We start from the raw sequence: 14,646 nt of genomic DNA, 5'->3' as shown, positions 1-14,646 counted from the left end.
TGGAAGATTTTTCATCAGTTTCAATTTCAGTGCTTGTGATTGGTCTGTTCATATTTTCTATTTCTTCCTGGTTCAGTCTCGGAAGGTTGTGCATTTCTAAGAATTTATGCATTTCTTCCAGGTTGTCCATTTTATTGGTATATAGTTGCTTGTAGTAATCTCTCATGATCCTTTGTATTTCAGCAGGCAGATTCGTAACCACTGCACCACCAGGGAAGTCCCTGCCTCCTTTTTTATATACTAGTGTTTTTGATTTATAAGAGCTCTTTATATATTATCATTAATTATTGATATTGTGATTATTATACTAATAATCAGTATGTTAATGGCATATATTTATACATAGTACTTGCAAATAATGTTCCCATTTTATAGTTTGCTTTTGAATTTTGTTTATGTTTATGCAGCATCATAAATCATAAATCATTACTTTGAAATCATAGATTTCAAAGTAATACCCCAAAGTAAACAAGGCAAGTCAATGGCTTAAAAAAAAAATTGTCCTCAAACATGTTTTCCTCTCACTCCCTGCCATCCAACTCTATCCCTGCTGCCCCAACATGGAACAGAAAGTCTACTAACGTTGGGACTTATATTACTTCCAAAGTGGTGTAAATTGATTACATTACTTATATCAACTAATTCTTGAATTCAAGAGGTGTTCTATAAATGCTTTATGATTGTTTAATAATCCCACCAATGAATTCTTTTTTAGAATAATTATATATAACAACTTAGCACTCAGAATTATGTGCATTTTGACCTGGAGTAATAGGTCTTAACTGGTTTTCATATTGCTCTGAGTGAATTCACAGACTCCATTGATTATTTCGAATGAGTCGTAAACACTCATAACCTGAGTGTTTGAGTTAGATATAAGGCAGGAGTTGATATAGCCACTCACTCTAAGGAATGGCTTTGGGACTGTCTTGGAATTTTTGCCACAGCAGTCAAATAAGCATCATTATTTCTTACACTTTTGTATTCTTGGTGAGCTTTGATCAGCCTTGTCTTTAGCCAGGCTACTTAGGCATCATTTTTTTTTAATTAATTAATTTATTTATTTATTTATGGCTGTGTTGGCTCTTCGTTTCTGTGTGAGGACTTCCTCTAGTTGTGGCAAACGGGGGCCACTCTTCATCGCGATGCGCGGGCCTCTCACTATCGCGGCTTCTCTGTTGCGGAGCACAGGCTCCAGATGCGCAGGCTCAGTAATTGTGGCTCACGGGGCTAGTTGCTCCGCGGCATGTGGGATCTTCCCAGACCAGGGCTTGAACCCGTGTCCCCTGCATTGGCAGGCAGATTCTCAACCACTGCGCCACCAGGGAAGCCCCTTAGGCATCATTTTTAAAAGGATTCACTTGCTATCTAATTCATTCAAAGAATGAATCATGTTTCACTTTAAAAGAATTGAGAGCAGAGATGCCAAACCCATATTCTGTGACCAGGAACCCTGATCTATTAGTAGAGGTAGTTCGGGTGAAGTGTTGAGAATTCTGGGAATGTATTCAGGCTCAACAGCCAAAAAATGCCACAACCAATTAATGATCTGGGAGGAAAGTGTGACAAAACTCATGCTGTGTATTTACCAGCCCAGGTTAAAGGAAATGTAATTACTAATTTGAAAGTTGAAATACAAACTGATTTTCTAATTTATTTAGTTTCTGGCATGCTGTCTTTGAAGTAAAATTACAAAGATGTTTTTTCCTCATTTGTTTTAGAAGGTGTTAGTTACTCTATTTGTAGAGAACAGCTCTCTATGGAAAGAGTTTGATATTACAACTATTTTAATTTTTTTCTATTTGAAAAGTGTTGAAGAATCCTGAGAAAATTCCCTTTCTTCCATATTGACACCTGGTTTGATTTCCTCAAGAGCTCAGTCTTCAAAGAATTGGAAAAGAGGCCTGATTTTCATCTGTGACAATATCTGGGTCTGTGTAGGTTTTAAAATGCAGTTTTTTTTCAAGATGAAGATTTAGTCCACGTAACCTCACCTGGATGTTTAGCTGAGGGCACACCCAAAAGATCCTGAGTCATAGTTGTAAAATAAAGATCTTTTCGTAGCTTCCTTGATCAAAGCCCCATGTACCTGTAAAGCAGAAATAACTCCAGCTCCTTTTAGGCCTCATCATTAGCTTACAAAATTTACTATTCTCTATTCCCTAGACAACTAGCCTTCATCTTTTTTTTTTTTTTTTTTGAGGTACGCGGGCCTCTCACCGTTGTGGCCTCTCCCGTTGCGGAGCACAGGCTCCGGACGCGCAGGCTCAGCGGCCATGGCTCACGGGCCCAGCCGCTCCGCAACATGTGGGATCTTCCCAGACCGGGGCACGAACCCACGTCCCCTGCATCGGCAGGCGAACTCTCAACCACTGTGCCACCAGGGAAGCCCCTCTTCTGTATTCTTGATATTCTCCTTTTAAACAAGGTAATTTTGTGTTTTGTATTTTGACAATATCATCTTATTATTATTATTTATTTATTTTAATTAATTTATTTATTTTTAATTTTTTTTTGCGGTACGCGGGCCGTTCACTGCTGTGGCCTCTCCCGTCGCGGAACACAGGCTCCGGACGCGCAGGCTCAGCGGCCATGGCTCATGGGCCCAGCCGCTCCGCGGCACGTGGGATCTTCCTGGACTGGGGCACGAACCCGCGTCCCCTGCATTGGCAGGCGGACTCTCAACCGCTGCGCCACCAGGGAAGCCCTAGCCTTCATCTTTTAAATGAATATTTAAAATAATGTCAGCTTGATAAAGCAAATCTCAAGTCTACAAACCCAGTGGTGGAAAGCACTGCCCTTCCTCTTCACATGGTGGGTGGAACCCCAGGCCCACCCTACACCCCACCCCCCTAGTTTCCCTCAATTGACAGTGACCTTATCCAAAGTTCTTAGATTTGAAAAAACAGTTCTTAGCTCTAGCTAACACGCATGGTGAGCTGCAGTTTTCATTGAAAATGCTTCCTGCCAATTAAAAACAAAGGAAGAAGTTAATTGCAAATGATTTTCAGGGAATTAAGTTTAAGTTTCATTAAGTGTTTCTTGCCAGAAAAAGACAATTCTTTAAAGAAATCTAAAAATCTATTTTCATATGCATGTAGCAATTTTCTCTCTTATTTCCCTAACTACACTGAAACTGATTTTAGCTAAAACTACCTATAGGTTCTTAATTAACACTACACACATTTATAGACTAGCTGTGTTCACACCAGCTTTGTGCCCCAGTCATTCGTTTTCAGTTCTGACTAAACATCTCCTCAGAATAATATGCTACTCTTTTGGAGGCAAGTTGTCTCCTGCCTGAGGTTTGGTGACTTCATTTGATATGACACCAATGTTAACCAAGGAAATGAACATCGAACAGTAAAAAAACCAAAAGGGAAGGTGTGTTAAATCATTGGGCAGACACTTGGCACCAGTAGAAGCAACTGGCTCCATTAGCTGGTCCAGGAAATGTGCCACATTGTGTGTAGAGAATCCAACTCCCCAAATTATAGAACTGGTAGAACGTTGTACACCGGGTTTACTTTGCTGGGTAACGTCATCCTTGGCTCAGATGCAATGAAAAATTCATCATCTTCCCAGGTGACGCTGGGGCAAACCAAGGTTTAGTCTCCTTTTATTGCCAGGGAGAGATTGATGGCTGTGGGTAGAAAACTATGTGAAAGTTGGCAGTTCTAGCTGGCTGGAGCTTTCAGGTTTGTCCAAGAGAAAGTCAAGGGTGTGAACCCAGGTAAACTAAATGTTTACAGCTATGGAAGCCACCGTGGATTTGAAACCACCGAGGTGCATGGTCCCATTCATAGACAGCATGCCATTCTCTACAGCCACAGTTTTCTCTGTGAATGACTATGAAACGTAGGTTAGCTCATTTAAGTTTGGGGCTAAACATGCAAGAGGACGATTTCACCAAGATAGGTAGATTTGTAAGATTCAGCAAAATAATGATCTTAACTAAATTGACGGGATCACACACTTTGTTGTTGTTAAGCACAAACAGATGAACTGTCCCAAAGGAATAAATGAAGAAAGTAAAATGTATTTGAAAAGAAGAATGTGCAGAAATATACTCTTAAGTATTTGTAGTGATCATAAGAAGAGTCATGACTTTGCAGAACGGAATCTGCAAATGTATAGGCCATGGGAACAAAGCAGTTTCATTTATTCACTATTTAGCAAATATCCTGTTGCCTACAATATGCAGACACTCTATTAGGTGCTAGGAGTAAAAATATTTAAAAACTTGGTTTCTGCTTTCAGGAAGTTCACACATAGGCAAATAAACATGGTAGTTGCCATAGTTATATGGGAACAACGTTCATGGAGAGTAAAGAAAGAAGCAGCTGAGTTTTCCTAAGGGACCCAAGGAAGAGAAAGCAATGCTTGAGTTGACACTTGAAGGAAGAGTGGGACGAATGGTGGGGATGAGAAGAGCAGTCCAGAGGCCTGGCGAAAGGGTGGTGTGTTCAGGAACAGAGCTGGACTTGGTTCTTTGAGGGCAAGGGCAGGAAGGGAATGCAGAGAGCTTGACAGGGTCTAGGTCATGTAGGACTGTAGGATTTGCTTCTGGGTAATAGCAAATTACTCAAGACTCTTGAGCAGAGGGGTGACACAAAGACACTTCTGTGTTAAATCTCTTTTTCTGAGAGCTCTGCAGAGTATGAGTCGGAGAGACTGACACTTGGGGGCGGGGTTGCGGAGCTGGGGGGAGAAGGGATCCAGGTAGGGGGTGGAAGTCGGACCACACTGGCTACGGGCTTCCCTCTGGCAGCCCCATTCCCGTGCGTCTCAGCTCAGCCTTCTGCTGGGCTGAAAGTCAGTGGAATGCCATAAGCTCTGAGATCATATAAATAACACTTACACAATTATGGGTAAAAATCCCACTAAAAAAAACTCTCGGGGGGAGGTGTACAAATTATCTTATTTTTCTTATATTTTGTTACCTAAAGTATTGTCGGATAGAACCAATGAAATTTTTTTCTCCACAAATGTACGCATACAGTAATGGTATGTGTAAGTCGAAATTCATTTAAACATGGACCTTTTAAAGTATGGGCAAATCTGTGGCAGTCACACACCGAAACAGGCCCATTTAAGCTCTGTGATTAATAAGGCAGTCTGATAGATAAAGTGTGTGGCTGAGGAAATGAGCTAGTGAGTGACAGGGGGACATCACTGCGTATGAGTGACTACAGAGTGACTTGAAGGGGCGGGGACACTATGACAAAAACTCCCGTGGGAGTTCACTCTATAAGGGCTCATTTGCAGCTCGTGTACAAATGTCTCTGTTAAACTTGTTATTTGCATTTAACAATAATAAACAATGATACACTGTGTACCTGGCAAGTGCAGTAAGTAGGATCAAAGCTTACAGTGAATCAAATGTTGACAGCCGGTTCAACCAGAAAAGGGGAATATGAGAACTAGAGACCCTCAAAGAACAGTTTTCTTTAAATTTCTGCATCTCATTTGGGAATCTCAACCTGTTTATTATTAACTGAACAAAGTGTATCTGAAAATTAGAGGCAAATAGTTGGTTTTTGATGGGGCCAGTGGTACATTTGGAAGAGAAGAAGCAGTAAACCAATTTTAATTTAGATTGGATCGACTATCAGAGAATTGTATTTGAGTCATTACGTTCACCATTATTTGCATTGTTACCTCTACTGTTTATTGAGCACTTTCTACTTGCACGGCACTGTACGAAGCAGTCACCACTCACGATTTCATTTTGTCTCTCCAAAGCTCAAGGGGTAGTCAGAGGTTATTATAATCCCCATATTGCAGTAAAGCTGAGGCTTGGAGAGGTTGAACGGACTTTTTTCTCTATGGCTCACCTTAAATGTGAGAATGTTAGAGCAGAAAGAAACTTGAGGTCATCTATTTCATCAGAAACTTAGATGCTAAGCAGTCAGGCAGATAAGGTAACACCGAGACTCCATGCCTTATCCAACAAGGACAGCTGCTATTCAGTAGCAGCCTTTGTTGCCACATGGGAATGTAGGCTTATTGTTGCCGACCTTATAATTTTTAAAGAGAAATCAGGAATTTGGATTTGAATGCGTAAGTTCCCAATTTTTAAAGCATGCTGGGCAAACAAGGTACCTCCAATGGCTATATCTGGGCAAAGGACCACCAGTTAGCAACTTCTAATTAAGTACGATCCCATTATTTTACAAATGAGACACAGAGAGGTGAAGAGAGCTGCCCAGTGTCACACAACAAGTCAGTGGAATAGCTGGGAATCTATGTGCAATACATATTTCTTCCATTTTTTTCCCCTGAAATCATGTTAGATTACAAGTTACCAAAACATTTCTTTACATTTTTCAGAAAAATTTGAAGTATGTAGCTGGGGAAATGAGCTAGTGAGTGACAGGGAATAGATTGACTACAGATTTTTGAAAGGTATTTAGAAATTGTTTACTTCCTCAATATATTCTATTAAAAATTGACAGATAATGATAATGCTTTTGACATAAATATTTGCTTTCCCTTCTGCTGATTGCTTTGATTAATGACTTTATAAAGAGCTTTAAACAGTGTAATTTGGAGAATAGGACTTCTAAGAAAAACATGAGTTGATTTTTAATTTTTGTTTAATGGATGTTTCAGGAGCATAATGACTTCTAACTACAAATTTTCTAATAGTCTTCAATCTTCATTTAATCCGAAAACTGGAGAAATGAGTTAGGGAATCATTTTCCCAAATAATAAAGAAACTTTCCACTTTTATTTCAAGAGTTTTCATTGTGGACCACAACAATGATAGTGTCATTTTATAGCTTAACTGTTAACATTTTCTCCCTTCCTTGTTTCTCTAGTGGTAAAAAGATGGCTCTTACAGGAGCTCCTTGTTTCTCCATTCAGCTGGGTTGTCAAGGAATCCAGGAGGGGCTACTGCACTGATAGCACCAGCTAAAGATCCTGCATGTGTGCAGATATGGACGTATGTGGATGAGGGTTTGGGGAAAGAATATAAGAGAAATGAAGTTGGAGAAGGGAGGAGGTTTCACTCTTCTATCACATCCATTTCTTTTTTTAAATTGAAGTATAGTTGATTTACAAAGTTGTGTTAATTTCTGCTATACAGCAAACTGATTCAGTTATACATATATATACATTTTTAATACTATTTTCTATTATGGTTTATAATGGAATATTGAATATAGTTCTCTGTTCTGTACAGTAGGACCTTGTTGTTTATCCATTCTAAATATAAAAGTTTACATCTGCTAACCCCAGCCTCCCACTCCAATCCTTCCCCCCACCTCCTTGGCAACTACCAGTCTGTTCTCTATGTCTGTAATCCTGTTTCTATTTAATAGATAGGTTCATTTGTGTCATATTTTAGATTCCACATATAAGTGATATCATATGTTATTTGTCTTTCTCTTTCTGACTTACTTCACTTAGTATGATAATCTCTAGATCCATCCATGTTGCTGTAAATGACATTATTTCATTCTTTTTTATGGCTGAGTAGTATTCCAATGTATATATGTACCACATCTTCTTTATCCATTCATCTGTCGATGGACATTTAGGTTGTTTCCATGTCTTGGCTATTGTGAATAGTGCAGCTGTGAACATAGGAGTGCATGTATCTTTTTGAATTATAGGTTTGTCTGGATATATGCCCAGGAGTGGGATTCCTGGGTCGTATGGTAGTTCTATTTTTAGTTTTTTTAAGGAACCTCCATACTGTTCTCCATAGTGGCTGCACCAATTTACATTCCCACCAACAGTGTAGAAGGGTTCCCTTTTCTCCACACCCCTCCAGCATTTGTTATTTGTAGACTTTTTTTTTTTAATTCTTGCGGTACGCAGGCCTCTCACTGTCGTGGCCTCTCGTGTTGCGGAGCACAGGCTCCGGACGCGCAGGCTCAGTGGCCATGGCTCACGGGCCCAGCTGCTCCGCGGCATGTGGGACCTTCCCGGACAGGGGCACGAACCCATGTCCCCTGCATCGGCAGGCAGACTCTCAACCACTGTGCCACCAGGGAAGCCCCTATTTGTAGACTTTTTAATGATGGCCATTATGACCCATATCACACCCATTTCTTAAAAGAAGTCAGGGGAGTCAAGAGTGACAAATTGCTGGGGTTGGAGGGGTTCTCAGTGGGCCCTCAACCACGTGGCCTCATGGAGGCATGAGATTCTTCATCGCAGGAAGCCAGTCCTGCCTGCCATTATACTTTGTAGACGGGTCTCAGCATTTCCCTGTTGCTGACTGTGTGGCTCTTAATAGTACGCATGTTACGTATCTCCAATAAGCTCAACCACAGTGAGACCTCTCTTCCTCTGCAACTTCCCCTTTACTTCCTGCACTATCAGGGGCCTGGCAGTAAACAGGCTGACTTGCCCTGAAGGTTGGGGAAGGCAGATGGAATCCTGAATTTCCAGGTTCTTAGGATTTTACTGACTTGGAATTAAGCATTTTAGTTCAGCTCATATCTTGTTTTCACATTTGTCCGCAATGTATTTTTTTTAACTTTTATTTTGAAATAACTTTAGATTTACTCAAAAGTTGCCAAAAGAGCCCACAGTATATTTTCAAAATAAATTCTGTTTAAAAAAAAACCTAGAAATTATTTCCCTATCTTATTTATATCATTTACTCGATGCAATTGTTATATATATGTTTTACCTTTGACAGGAAAAGTAAACCATCATAGCAATAACATATGGTCATGCAAATTCATGTATTTTTTTAACTGACTCAGGTAAGGGGGGATATCCATAGCACTCTGCATTCAGTAGGTTTTCAAGAAATATTTGTTGACTGGTGTATATAAAAGGGAGGGTTTGATGACACATCTTCCCTCTTTTTGCGGTACGCGGGCCTCTCACCGTTGTGGCCTCTCCCGTTGCGGAGCACAGGCTCTGGACGCGCAGGCTCAGCGGCCATGGCTCACGGGCTTAGTTGCTCCGTGGCATGTGGGATCTTCCCGCACCGGGGCACCAACCTGTGTCCCCTGCATCGGCAGGTGGACTCTCAACCACTGTGCCACCAGGGAAGCCCACATCTTCCCTCTTTAATTGAGAATTACCTAGCAATGGCCTAGTTTGTATTTCAGCGTTAGGAGGGACTTAACTGTGCACTAGTTCAGATATGTGGCCCCTCTAACTCAGAGCTTTATTTTGCACAGGGACCCTGTCTTAGTATAACACAGTCTGGGTGGCTTACAAACAACAGGAATTCATTTCTCACAGTTCTGGAGGCTGGAAGACTGGGTGACAGCAGGGTCGTTTTCTGGTGAGGGCCGTCTTCCAGGTTGTAGACGGCTGACTTCTCCCTGCTGACTTCTCTCCATGGTGGGAGAGGCTAAGGGGCTCTGTGGGGTCTCTTGTAAGAGCACTTATCCCATTCAGGAGAGCTCCATCTTCATGACCTATGCACCTCCCAAAGACCCCACCTTCTAACACTGTCACATTAGCATTAAGATTTCAACATGAGTTTGGGGGGAACACAAACATTCAAACCATGGCAGGTCCCCAGTGACCTTTCAAGAGTATGGCAGTTGCTCTCTAGGACATTATACTCAAAGGCTAGTGCGGTGCATAAATATTTCCTAACTTCTTTTTAGCTTCCTATTTTCCACTTTTCCATCATTTATTTATCTAAATCTTTTTCAAATCTGAGATGCTTGAGAAATCCCAAAGGGTGAATATATCCCACTTGTTCTACAGTGTTAAGAATAGCTTACTTTCCATTGTCCCTATGTCTGCCCTCCTGCATACTTTAAGGAGTTCTACTATGTTTGCACATGCAGCTATTGTTCTGTATTTTAAGAGACAGAGAACAACAGTTTTGCACACTCTGGTCATGACTATATTAGCTTACTATTCCTTTAACCTTTTCTCAAGAGCTTTTAATTGTCCTTCTCTCAACAAGCTGTGGAATTGCTGTGATATAGGACCTCTGGGTTAACATTCTGAGGGTGAGAATTCAGAGATCTGGAGAATTTCATTAGAGGGTATTTGGAGAGAATGTAATATTAGCCTATCAAGTTGATCAGCAGCCTGTTTGTAACCCTCATCTCCGGCAGAGCTTTCCTATTGGGGAGTCATTCAAAATTCATCTAGTTTCTGAACCTTTCAGTCACTTTTTGGCTTTCCTGTTTCCTCTGTAATATTTGGGAAATCCTGCAACTTCTTCACCTTCTGAATGAAGAGCCCATGAGTAGAAGCATCATTCTAGAGGGTCTGTATGATTTCTGAGGACTTTTTGAGAGATCAGTCTACATTTTTTGCTTCCTTCAATTTATTTCAGCCAGAATGGAGCCACCTTTTCCAGGAGATCAAGTAGAATATGCTGGTGTCCATTGCAGTTTCTCATACCCTGCCTTTCCCCCCCTTAGCTTAATTCAATTACATAAAGATGTATTGCTCATAAATTCTGTGTAAGCCCTGTGCTAATTGCTTCAGGGGTTTCGTAAGTGAATTAGATAGCTTTTGCCCTCAAGCAGGTTATGATCTTGTGGGAGCATAAGAAAAGGTTAAGTACACCAAAGCTGTAATATACAGACAAAAATAAGTATAATTTTTGTTTCTATTTTTATTTATTTCTGTTTCTGTTTTTATTGCTTACTTGGGTTAAATTTATTTAAAGCTTTCTAATCAAAGCCCTGTGGAATAAAGGAGAGGAAGAAGAGAAGAGCAAAGTCCTTGGGCTGAATGTATTCATCATGTGCTGAGAATAGTGTTGCTCCAAAGTGTGAAGTCCAGAAGTTGGGTTTATCCCATAGCTCAGTGAATGACAAAAAGTCCTAAGACTATATCTTTTGTAGCTTTACTCTCTACAAATAACCTATGATGAAGCAGTAGCCCTCTTTGATTAAGATTTTCAACCCAAAATGATCTACTGGCAGGCATACAACTTAGCACAGCTGGAAGAAGCATATTCTTGAGTTCATGACAGTAAAAGTGGTTGTCTTTGGACTGTCACTGTGCCACAGTCATAGAATGTAATAGAGGTAATGTAGGAATTGTTACAATGCAACTTGGCTAAGACAGCCATCATACATAGGGCCTCGTTTCTAAAATCTATCTTTTCAATAAATTAATTCATGAAACCTCATAGCTTACCCCTATGAAAAGGAGAACAGTTTGTGATCTCCTGCCTTAGATGGAAAAACTGAGGCACAAAGCAAGCAGTTAATTTCTCTGAAATTTCCTGTGAGCAGTTGATTTCTTTGGAATGTCCAGTTAACCTCTTAACCAACGTTGCTGATGACTAATTCTTGGTTCTTGACCACAGCTCTTCCCTGGCTCAAATATATTCTCAGCAAATCATGAAGCTCATGACCAATGAGCACTGCTCTGCTCAACCCACCACATGCAGTAGAAGCCTTCAAGGTCACTGTTTGTTTGTACATATCTTTGACATCATCTTTTGGATTGTGCTTGAGGCAGTGTTACCTCATGGTGAGTATCTCTGTAGAGATCCCTCACTGTGTCAACACATCAGGAGCTGTTACCGGAACATTACAGACCCAAGCTCTCCCATGAGGCATCTCTGGCCAAGAGGACTGCTGAAATGAGGAGTGTGAGGAAGATGGGAAAGCCAGTATCCTTATGAACTAAGCTGTATTCCCAATAAAAGAAAACAAGAACAAAACATTGACTTCGTTCAAAACCCAGCCTGTTTTCTTCACAAAGGCCATTTGTTTTAAGTTTGTCCATACAAACTTACATATTTTCTCCCTGGCTTATTGTCACATACTTCAAGAAGACAAATTCTTCGTCTGATTTTTCCCTCCTTCTACCTGCTTCTCTGTCTGCTTTGCAACACTGCTGTCCTTGGACTGAGGCTTGGCTGGTCAGAGTGTGTTTATCTTTGTCAGGCAGACAGAGGGTCCAATGAAGGCAGTAGCAAGTGATGCTAGGTTTGTCTGATAACGGGCTGTCTTCTTACTCACTTCTTACTTCTGCCTTTGTAATATCTTGCTCAGGAATGCAGGGAAATTTCTCTAATCCTATTCTGTCTTCATGGGAAAGCGAGAGCCGGGGAGTGAGGCTGTGGCCGTCACTTGGCCCTTCCTCAGTCCTGTGCTGGAGCCAAGTGGCACTGGCTGTGTTCAGTGACATCAGTGTTGGTGATCATCATGAACTTGGCCACGATGGGGGAATTTACACCACAGAACTCTGCAAATGCTACCTACTAATCAAGGATTTATTTTCTTTCTCTAAAGAGCTGGCTTACCAGCACACCACTGCCCTCTGTCCTTAACCTAGCTATACCTGAAGGATTTCTGCCAGTGTCCAGTACAACTTCACCAAACCTCCGACATACTGTGGACACAAGATGGCAAGTCAAAAAGAGTTAGGAAGAGATGATTTCTCCACCTGTGTCATCATTAAAAGATATTTTGGGGACAGGGCTTTACCTGACCTGTAATCTCCATGAGCAGCCCTTTAAAGCGCCACCAAACAAGTATTGATATTAGAAGCCACAAAAGTGTGCTTTCTAAGCAAATGCTGCTTTAAAATAACCTATAATCCCTTGTTCCCACTTCCAACCAGGTTTGTCTCACTAGGTCTCCTGTCCCCTCAGGAGTCACCCTTGCTCCCAACTTTGGTGCATCCACAGTTACAGTTGGAGGCCTTTTGTGCAGTGACTTCTGTGACTCTGGGGGCTTCAGTGACCGTAAAGACTTCAAGACCATCAGGGATTCTGGCCCCACCAATGCCTTCAGTGTGTGCGAAGTTTGGTTGCTGTCTGAGCACTGGGGTTCAATCCTGGAGGCTTCCGCTCTTCCTGCAATCGCTTCTTTGTTGCCCTTGATAACTGCACAGCAGCTTCAGTGATGACAGCAGAGGCCACTGGCAGCAAGAGAAAGAGAGAAGGAAGTGTCAGAAGGTCTCCTGGTAGCCGTCAGGACAGCGCTGACGCGCTCGGTTCCTTACCCCCTCCGCTTGGGGACTTCTAGAAATAGCTGAGTGAGGGTCTTTGAGGAGGGTCTGGACGTCCCCAGTCATGCGTGGGAGCAGCGTTTGAGAGGCCATAGTTTTATCTCCAGGTTACTGTATTCCACGGGACCTGATTTTAAGTTCTCAGTTTGTGAAATGGCAGTGGCTCAGAAAGGTGGAATCTGAATTCAGTGAGACATGATTTAACTATTGGTTAAGCCCCTAACAATCACCTATCCACTCATTCATATTCCAAGATGAAAAAAGCAAAGAAATCTCCAATAAATCAATATTCTCCTCTGAAGAAAAGTGAACAAAGAAAGTTGCTGGGGCCTGTGAATTGCCGGTGCACCTATGATATAATTTTGTGCTTTGAAAAAAATCAGCTGCTAGAATACAAAGTACCTTTTTCATTTCTTAAAAGATCACATTAAAGATCCCTCCCTTTGAGCCATTGTGGATGAAACCAGTATGCCTTGCATAGGGAAGGTACTCAAGAACATTTTTGTGGAATTGGCTTTGAGATAGAAATACTGACTCATTCTTATCATAATAAATTTTTAAAAACTGACCTGGAAATAACTGATTCAGCCAATAAGCTAGCATAGGCAAAAGGTCTTCCTAGTTTCTCCAGCTCTCTCTGTGACTTACCTAGTCAACTGGAACAACTTTACTAGACTGTGAGGGGTCCATGATGGCACAGACCCCCTACAGTTCTTTTCTTTACCTAGGACTGACGCCATGAAATCACGTTATGAGTATGTATTGAATGAAAGTAAGAAAGTGGATCCTGAAAATAATTTCACTGATGACAGTAACATGAATTCTATCTTTAAATTTAGTTTTGAATGGTACATTTTAAAGTGACAAAGAAAGGTTAATTCTAAAATTTCCTTTTCAGTGATCATTCATATGTAGGGTGTGGCATACTTATAAATACACAAGTGACAAAACTAGTTCATGAAAACAGTGGGACTGTTTCGGTAAAATCTAAACGGCCTGCCCAATATAGGTTATGATTGGTTTATAATCTAAATGAAATCTATAGAGAAATAGAAAACCTCCAAGTCTGTGTTCTTGGTGAAGACTCTGGTTTAAGCAAAATCCAGCTATCTGTAATCCTTAGGAAACTATTTTCACAAAATTCACCTATGTCACTATCTTTTGCATGAAGTATTGTGAGAGTTTTTTGAAAGGTATTTTTCTTATGTTCGGAGGTTTTGACTTTTTTCTGTTTTCTGTTCTTCTGCTGCTCCTGCTATTAGTTCTTGGGCACATTTCCTTCGAGCAGAGCTGTGGGGAGGACAGAGTAACATTTAGACCTACTCAGTTGGCCCTGGAGTGCAGTCATGTAGGCTTTTCTCTCCCGGGGACAGCTGGCTGGGCCTGTGCGGGGGAAAACCCTTGGTTCACAAGCTACGTCACCTCCCCACTCTGGTTTGTCAGCTGCCTGGCAAATCTTTGTCCTTGGCCACAAGTGTCATTAGATGAGAAAATATGGGTGACTGCAAGTAAACACATCACCACTCCTGACAAGCAATTATCAATCTGTGTTCTGTGGACGGTGAGTCACGTTAGTGTACAAAGAACAGAGGAGAACAGAAAACAAGGGGAAGGAGGGTACAGGACACCCTCCACCCTCCCTGGTTACAAATTTGGAAAGTACTCACTTTGGGCATTTTTGTTGGCTTGAATGGCAGCTGATGAAAATGAAACGTCAACAAAATAAGA

The 14,646-nt window shown here is 41.3% G+C and overlaps 1 protein-coding gene across 1 annotated transcript in view; it reads left to right on the top strand.

Annotated features, from left to right (window-relative positions):
* Window positions 1-2,368: 2,368 nt before the first annotated feature.
* FILIP1 (filamin A interacting protein 1) overlaps window positions 2,369-14,646 on the top strand; it is a 120,143-nt gene continuing 107,865 nt past the window's right edge. The window contains exon 1 of the mRNA XM_060284003.1: window positions 2,369-2,428. The gene's annotated coding sequence lies outside the window, so the exon portion shown is untranslated. The remainder of the gene's footprint in view (window positions 2,429-14,646) is intronic.

This window comes from Globicephala melas, chromosome 14 (assembly GCF_963455315.2).
Source record: "Globicephala melas chromosome 14, mGloMel1.2, whole genome shotgun sequence".
In the NCBI taxonomy this organism is placed as follows: domain Eukaryota; kingdom Metazoa; phylum Chordata; class Mammalia; order Artiodactyla; family Delphinidae; genus Globicephala; species Globicephala melas.
The sequence above is the reverse complement of the archived record's forward strand: the minus strand, read 5'-3'. Positions and strand labels throughout refer to the sequence as shown.